This window comes from Triticum urartu, chromosome 4A, assembly GCF_056163025.1.
Source record: "Triticum urartu cultivar PI428250 chromosome 4A, HENAU_Tu73, whole genome shotgun sequence".
NCBI classification, from domain to species: domain Eukaryota; kingdom Viridiplantae; phylum Streptophyta; class Magnoliopsida; order Poales; family Poaceae; genus Triticum; species Triticum urartu.
This window is the reverse complement of record NC_141876.1, coordinates 558,114,668-558,122,805: the sequence shown is the minus strand read 5'-3', so window position 1 is coordinate 558,122,805 and position 8,138 is coordinate 558,114,668. Positions and strand designations below refer to the sequence as shown.

General features: G+C 39.5%; 1 pseudogene; it reads left to right on the top strand.

Annotated features, from left to right (window-relative positions):
* Positions 1-2,211: 2,211 nt before the first annotated feature.
* LOC147976595 (uncharacterized) lies at positions 2,212-3,909 on the top strand (annotated as a pseudogene).
* Positions 3,910-8,138: the final 4,229 nt, after the last annotated feature.

Here is an 8,138-nt window from a genome sequence, read left to right as displayed (position 1 = left end):
CCGACGTCCATCTTGACTCCATATATTCACTTTCGGGGAGGAAAAAATCAGAGAGAAGGATTCATCACGTTTTACGATACGGAGCCGCCGCCAAGCCCTAAACTCTCTTGGGATTGCTGATCTGGAGTCCGTTTGGGGCTCCGGAGAGGGAATCCGTCGCCATCGTCATCATCAACCCTCCTCCATCACCAATTTCATGATGCTCACCGCCGTGCGCGAGTAATTCCATCGTAGGCTTGCTGGACGGTGATGGGTTGGATGAGATTTATCATGTAATCGAGTTAGTTTTGTTAGGGTTTGATCCCTAGTATCCCCTATGTTCTGATATTGATGTTGCTATGACTTTGCTATGCTTAATGCTTGTCACTAGGGCCCGAGTGCCATGATTTCAGATCTGAACCTATTATGTTTTCATCAATATATGTGTGTTCTTGATCCTATCTTGCAACTCTATAGTCACCTATTATGTGTTATGATCCGTCAACCCCGAAGTGATAATAATCGGGATACTTACCGGTGATGACCGTAGTTTCAGGAGTTCATGTATTCACTATGTGTTAATGCTTTGGTCCGGTACTCTATTAAAAGGAGGCCTTGATATCCCTTAGCTTCCAATAGGACCCCGCTGCCACGTGAGGGTAGGACAAAAGATGGCATGCAAGTTCTTTTCCATAAGCATGTCTGACTATATTCGGAATATATGCCTACATTACATTGATGAACTGGAGCTAGTTCTGTGTCACCCTATGTTATAAATGTTGCATGATTGATCGCATCCAACATAATTCTCCATCACCGATCCAATGCCTACGAGCTTTTCCTATATTGTTCTTCGCTTATTTACTTTTCTGTTGCTACTGTTACAATCACTATAAAACCAAAAATATTACTTTTTCTACCGTTACCATTACTATCATATTACTTTGCTACTAAACACTTTGCTGCAAATATTAAGTTTCCAGGTGTGGTTGAATTGACAACTCAGCTGCTAATACTTGAGAATATTCTTTGGCTCCCCTTGTGTCGAATCAATAAATTTGGGTTGAATACTCTACCCTCAAAAACTGTTGCGATCCCCTATACTTGTGGGTTATCAAGACTATTTTCTGGCGCCGTTGTCGGGGAGCATAGCTCTATTCTTTGAGTCACATGGGATTTATATCTGTTGATCACTATGAAGAACTTGAAAGATCAAAGAACCAAGATTTTTCCCTCAACAACGAGGGGAGGTAAGGAACCGCCATCTAGCTCTGCACTTGATTCACCTTCTGTTTTGAGTAAACTTGCGACACCTACTGCTGCTATTGATTCCGATAGGTTGCATGTTATTGATGATGCCACTTCTGCTATGCGTGATATTTATGATGAAACTACTTCTATGCTTGATACTACTGTGCCACTAGGTGAATTTCTTGATGAACAACTTGCTAGGGTTAGAGAGAATGAAATTATTGAAACTAATAATATTGATGAAAGTGATGATGAAGATTCTCCCCTAGATATGAATTGCCTGTTGTGCCTAAGGGTTATGTTATGGATGAAGAAACTGCGAGAGACTTCTTAGCTTGCAATGATAGATCTGATCTTAAGAAATTATTTGCTAAGCTTAAAGAAAAGTCTTTGAATTCTAGAATGAAATATGACCCTGCTTTTGCTACTTCACCTATCTTTATTACTGATAAGGATTATGATTTCTCTGTCGATCCTGAGTTAATTACTTTGGTTGAATCTGATCCTTCCTATCGCTATGAATCTGAAACTGTTGTGGCACATCTTACTAAATTAAATGATATAGCCACTTTGTTCATTAATGATGAGAAAACTTGCTATTACTTTATCCTTAAGTTGTTTCTGTTCTCATTAAAGGGTGATGCTAAAACATGGTTTAATTCTCTTGATCCTGGTTGTGTGCGTAGTCCCCGGGATATGATTTATTACTTCTCTGCTAAATATTTCCCCACTCACAAGAAACAAGCTGCCTTAAGGGAAATATATAATTTTGTGCAAATTGAAGAAGAGAGTCTCCCACAAGCTTGGGGGAGGCTTCTCCGATTACTTAATGCTTTGCCTGATCATTCACTCAAGAAAAATGAAATACTTGATATCTTTTATAATGGACTAACCGATGCTTCCAGAGACTACCTGGATAGTTGTGCTGGTTGTGTTTTTAGGGAAAGAACTGTTGATCAAGCTGAATTGCTGTTGAATAATATGTTGACTAATGAAAATAATTGGACACTTCCTGAACCAACTCCTAAGCCAACTCCGAAGAAAAGGGGTACTCTATTTCTCAGTCCTGAAGATATGCAAGAGGCAAAGAAATCTATGAAAGAAAAAGGTATTAAAGCTGAAGATCTTAAGAATTTACCACCTATTGAAGAAATACATGGTCTTGATAACCCGACACAGGTAGTAAAGGTAAATTCTCTCTATAGATTTGATAAATGTGAAATTCCATTTACTAAGGTTGCTAGCCAATGCTTGGATGAGTTTGATGACTTTATGGTTAAACAAGAAAACTTCAATGCTTATGTTGGTAGACAATTGAAATGCAATGTTGATATGGTAGAACACTTGAGTGATTGTATGTATAGAGTTAAGGGTGAACTTACACTTATTAGTAAACATGCTTCTATGGTTACCACTCAAGTAGAACAAGTACTTAAGGCTCAGAATCATTTGCTCAATGAATTAAATCATAAGAAAAATGATAATGATGTTAGAGTTATGACTAGAGGGGGTAAAATGACCCAGGAACCTTTGTATCCTGAGGGCCACCCTAAGAGAATTGAGCAAGATTCTCAGAGAACTAATATTGATGCACCTAGTCCTTCTAAGAAGAAGAAAAAGAAAAATGATAGGACTTTACATGCTTCTAGTGAACCTGTTGTTGACACACCTGAGAATCCCAATGATATTTCTATTTCTGATGCTGAAACACAATCTGGTAATGAACATGAACCTAGTGATAATGTTAATGATCATGTTCATGTTGATGCTCAACCTAGCAATGATAATGATGTAGAGATTGAACTTGCTGTTGATCTTGATAACCCACAATCAAAGAATCAACGTTATGATAAGAGAGACTTTGTTGCTAGGAAGCATGGTAAAGAAAGAGAACCATGGGTTCAGAAACCCATGCATTTTCCTCCTAAACCATCCAAGAAAAAGGATGATGAGGATTTTGAGCGCTTTGCTGAAATGATTAGACCTATCTTTTTGCGTATGCGTTTGACCGATATGCTTAAAATGAATCCTTATGCTAAGTATATGAAGGATATTGTTACTAATAAGAGAAAGATACCGGAAGCTAAAAGTTCCACCATGCTTGCTAATTAAACTTTTAAGGGTGGAATACCAAAGAAACTTGGAGATCCAGGAGTACCAACTATACCATGCTCCATTAAAAGAAACTATGTTAAAACTGCTTTATGTGATCTTGGAGCAGGTGTTAGTGTTATGCCTCTCTCCTTATATCGTAGACTTGATTTGAATAAGTTGACACCTACTGAAATATCTTTGCAAATGGCCAATAAATCAACTGCTATACCTATCGGTATTTGTGAGGATGTGCCTATTGTGGTTGCAAACATTACTATTCTAACGGACTTTGTTATTCTTGATATTCCCGAGGACGACAGTATGTCGATTATCCTTGGTAGACCCTTTTTGAGTACTGCAGGGGCTGTTATAGATTGCAACAAAGGCAATGTCACTTTTCATGTTAATGGTAATGAGCATATGGTACATTTTCCGAGGAAACAACCTCAAGTCCACAGTATCAATTCTATTCGAAAAATTTCAACAATCACTATTGGAGGTTTGGAATTTCCTCTTCCTACAGTCAAGAAGAAATATGATATTCTTATTGTTGGGGATGTGCATATCCCCGTTGAGGTAACCTAGTGTTATTCAAAATTTCTCCGGTTTCATGTTATTCGAAATGAGTTTGTTAACAAGACCTGATCAACATTGTTAGTGGATTCCTTTTGATGAGCATGAGATGGATGAAGTTAGAAAACAAAACTTTCTGTACCCTCTTTTTACTTTCTGTTATTTATATGAAATAAAGAAAAAATAGTATTTTATGTCTGTTTTCTGAATTATCCATGCAATAAAAAAATTCCCTGAAAATAAAAGTTCTCCAAATGCCCTGGAAACGAAATAAGATTTTTTTTCTAGAATATTTGAGGATTTTAGGCACTGAGAACACAGCAGGGGGAGCAACCATGTGCCCACGAGGGTGGATGGCGCGCCCACCCCCCTGGGCGCATCCCCCTGCCTCGTGGACCCCACGTGGGTCCCCTCCACTTATCCTTGCACCCACACACTTCGTCTTGCTCTAGAAAAAATCACCCACCAGCTCAAACCCGAGTTCTTGCTCATCTTGTTGCCATTTTCGATCTCCTTGCTCAAAGCTCCATTCACAAAACTGCTTTGGGGGATTGTTCTTTGGTATGTGACTCCTCCAATGGTCCAATTAGTTTTTGTTCTAGTGCTTTATTCATTGCAAATTTTTGCTGCTTAGGTGACCCTATTCTTGAGCTTGCATGCCAAATTTATGTGGTCAAAAGTAGTTATAATGCATGATATTGCCTCTAGGCACTTGTGGGAGTAGCTGCTATCAATCTTGTTGAGTTTGGTTCACTTTTATTTTTGACTTACTAAAAATTTCAGAAATTTTTTCAGAGGAAGAAATATGTTTAGGAAAATGTACCAAGGTGGTTACTCAAGGAAGTAAGGACCCAGGCCCGCGATACGTGAGATGGACAATGAACTACCAAGAGATGCTCAAGTGCGGCATTGTGAATGGCCGTCTGAAGATTTCATGGTCCAGGCAGGCATCAAGGAAGAATTTGACGCATATGTGCGTAATGCTGATCTTGAGAGCCTCGAGGTAGATAAGTGCCTCCAATATTATCACCTAGCTGATTCCTTTGTGAGAAGGTTAAAATTTACATCATCGCGCAACTCTCACAATGTCCTATTTGATCTTTATGATAAATCTTATACCATGGACTTAGAAGATTTTAATACTGCTTGTAAACTCCCACGGTGGGGTAGTGCTAGTGAACCTCGCAAATCTGAATATAAAGACTTTCTTGCTAGTATAATTGTGGGGGAATCTAGGGAGATAACACAAGCTACCATTGGGAGCATTCATTTTCTTGCCATACATTATTTCGCTCTCTTCATAGGTAGATGCATTAACTGTAAGGATGAGGCATGTCATATGTGTGTTCCGGATCTTAGTGTTCTCAAGAGTGCTGTATTAGGAGATAGACAATACAACTTGGGAGGCATTTTTGCACGCAGGTTGCATAATAACAGTATTAATGGACATTTGTTCGGTGGAATTTACGCAACCCGTTTAGCTAATTTTCTTGAGGTGCCCATACGTGGTTAAGATATTGAGTTGCCTCCTGCTTATTTAGATTATAATGCTATGGTTCGTCATCAGTTTGTTGAGAGGAACGATCAGTCCCTCCAGTACCGACTAATCTTTGACAGACGACGCACCTATCACGTCGCGCTCCCTGCTCCTACTTTCTTTGACTTTCAGGCAAAAGGGGGATATGTTATAACCAGGGTGGAGGTGAACGAGTATGAGAGGAGGGCGGAGGCAGCTCGCCTCCAAGCTGTAGCTCTTCAGGCAGTAGCTGATGCATCTCAGTACGACCCCAGCTTCAACTTCGGATATCCACCAGGACGTCCATGGGCATAGACCAACTTAGGCCAAAAGCCTAAGCTTGGGGGAGTACGTATTTCTCACCGACATTACATTCATGTTCACACACTCATGCCAGTTGTCGGTGCTCATTCTTTTTCATTGTATCATCCATGCTAGTTTATTTTCATTTTCTCGCTTTATTCTTGTGTGTTTGAAAACCCTTGAGAAAAACCAAAAAAATTAGTTGTAGCTTTTAGTTAGTTTACTTTTCATGAATGTAGTAGTAGTAGTAAATAAAAAGAAAACCCAAAAAGATTTCCCGTTCTTCTTTTGCTTGTTGGGAGCTTTCCCGTGTAAATAGTTTTGTTTTATTTCTTTTCCTTAGGGGTCGAGAGGAGAAGACTATAATGAAAATGTTGAGTGGCTCTCTTATGCATTATTGTTGATCTAACAAAGAGCCCATAGTACCTTGTCTTCTCCTGTATATTGCATGCTTGCAGATTCCAGCTTAGTCCAATGCACGTGCACTATTATTATTATCCACATTATTCAGTCGTGCAAGTGAAAGGCAATAATGACAATATATGATGAACTGATTGAGACGAGAAAAGCTGTATGAACTCGACCTCTCTTGTTTTTGTAAATATGATTAGTTCATCGTTCCTGATTCGGCCTATTATGAATGAAACATGTTTGCAATGACAATTAGAGATTATAGTTGCCTATGCCATGCTTAATTCGCTAGGAGTTTATAATGGTTTACCTTGCGTGCCAACATGCTATTAAAATGGTTGTGATGTGGTATGATGGGGTGGTATCCTCCTTTGAACGATTCGAGTGGCTTGACTTGGCACATGTTCACGCATGTAGTTGAAACAAAATCAACATAGCCTCCATGATATTTATGTTCATGGTGAATTATATCATACTTATGCTTGCATTTAGTGTTGATTAATTTTAATGCATGTTCATGATTGTTGTCGCTCTCTAGCTAGTCGCTTCCCAGTCTCTTTCTAGCCTTCACTTGTACTAAGCGGGAATACTGCTTGTGCATCCAATTCCATAAACCCCAAAGTTATTCCATATGAGTCCACCATACCTTCCTATATATGGCATCTACCTTTCGTTCCAAGTAAATTTGTATGTGCCAAACTCTAAACCTTCAAATAAACATTTTGTTTTGTATGCTCGAATAGCTCATGTATCAACTAGGGTTGTCAGTATCTTCCATGCTAGGTGGGTTATTCTCAAGACGAGTGGACTCCGCTCCTCACTCACGAGAAAATGGCTGGTCACCGGGATGCCCGGTCCCATGCTCAAATCAAATCAAAATAATTGCAAACAAAACTCCCCCGGGATTTTTGTTAGTTGGAGGCACCCGTTGTTTCGGGCAAGCCGTGGGTTGATGCTTGTTGGTGGTGGGGGAGTATAAACTTTACCATTCTGCTTGGGAACCGCCTATAATGTGTGTAGCATGGAAGATATCGAGATCTCTCGGTTGTTGTGTTGACAATGAAAGTATACCGCTCAAAATATTATTCATCTCTATTTTAAAACCGAGCTATGGCACCTCTACAAATCCCTGCTTCCCTCTACGAAGGGCCTATCTATTTACTTTTTATGCTGAGTCGTCATCCTCTTATTAAAAAGCACCAGTTGGAGAGCACCGCTGTCATTTGCATGTATTACTGTTTGTTTATATTGAGTATGACTTGACTGGATCTCTTTTGCCATGAATTACAATGTCTAGTCAGTCCTTGATCTTTAAAGGTGCTCTGCATTTATGTTTTGCAGTCTCAGAAAGGGCTAGCGAGATACCATCTTGTTATATCATATTATGATTGTTTTGAGAAAGTGTTGTCATCCGAGATTTATTATTATTGCTCGCCAGTTGATTATGCCATTGATGTGAGTAAACATGAGACCTAAGTGTTATTGTGAATATGGTTAGTTCATAATCTTTGCTGAAAACTTGAATGCTAGCTTTACATATTTGCAATAACAAGAGCAAACAGAGTTTGTAAAAGGTTTTCTTTATCACTTTCAGTTTATCAACTGAATTGCTTAAGGACAAGCAAAGGTTTAGGCTTGGGGGAGTTGATACGACTCCGTCGTATCTACTTTTCCAAACACTTTTGCCCTTGTTTTGGACTCTAACTTGCATGATTTGAATGGAACTAACCCGGACTGATGCTGTTTTCAGTAGAATTGCCATGGTGTTATTTTTGTGCAGAAATAAAAGTTCTCAGAATGACCTGAAAATCAACGGAGATTATTTTCGGAATATATAAAAAATATTGGTGAAAAGATCCACGTCAGGGGGCCCACACCCTGTCCACGAGGGTGGGGGCGCGCCTACCCCCCTGGGCGCGCCCCCTACCTCGTGGGCCCCCTGATGCTCCACCTACGTCCATCTTGACTCCATATATTCACTTTCGGGGAGAAAAAAATCAGAGAGACGGAT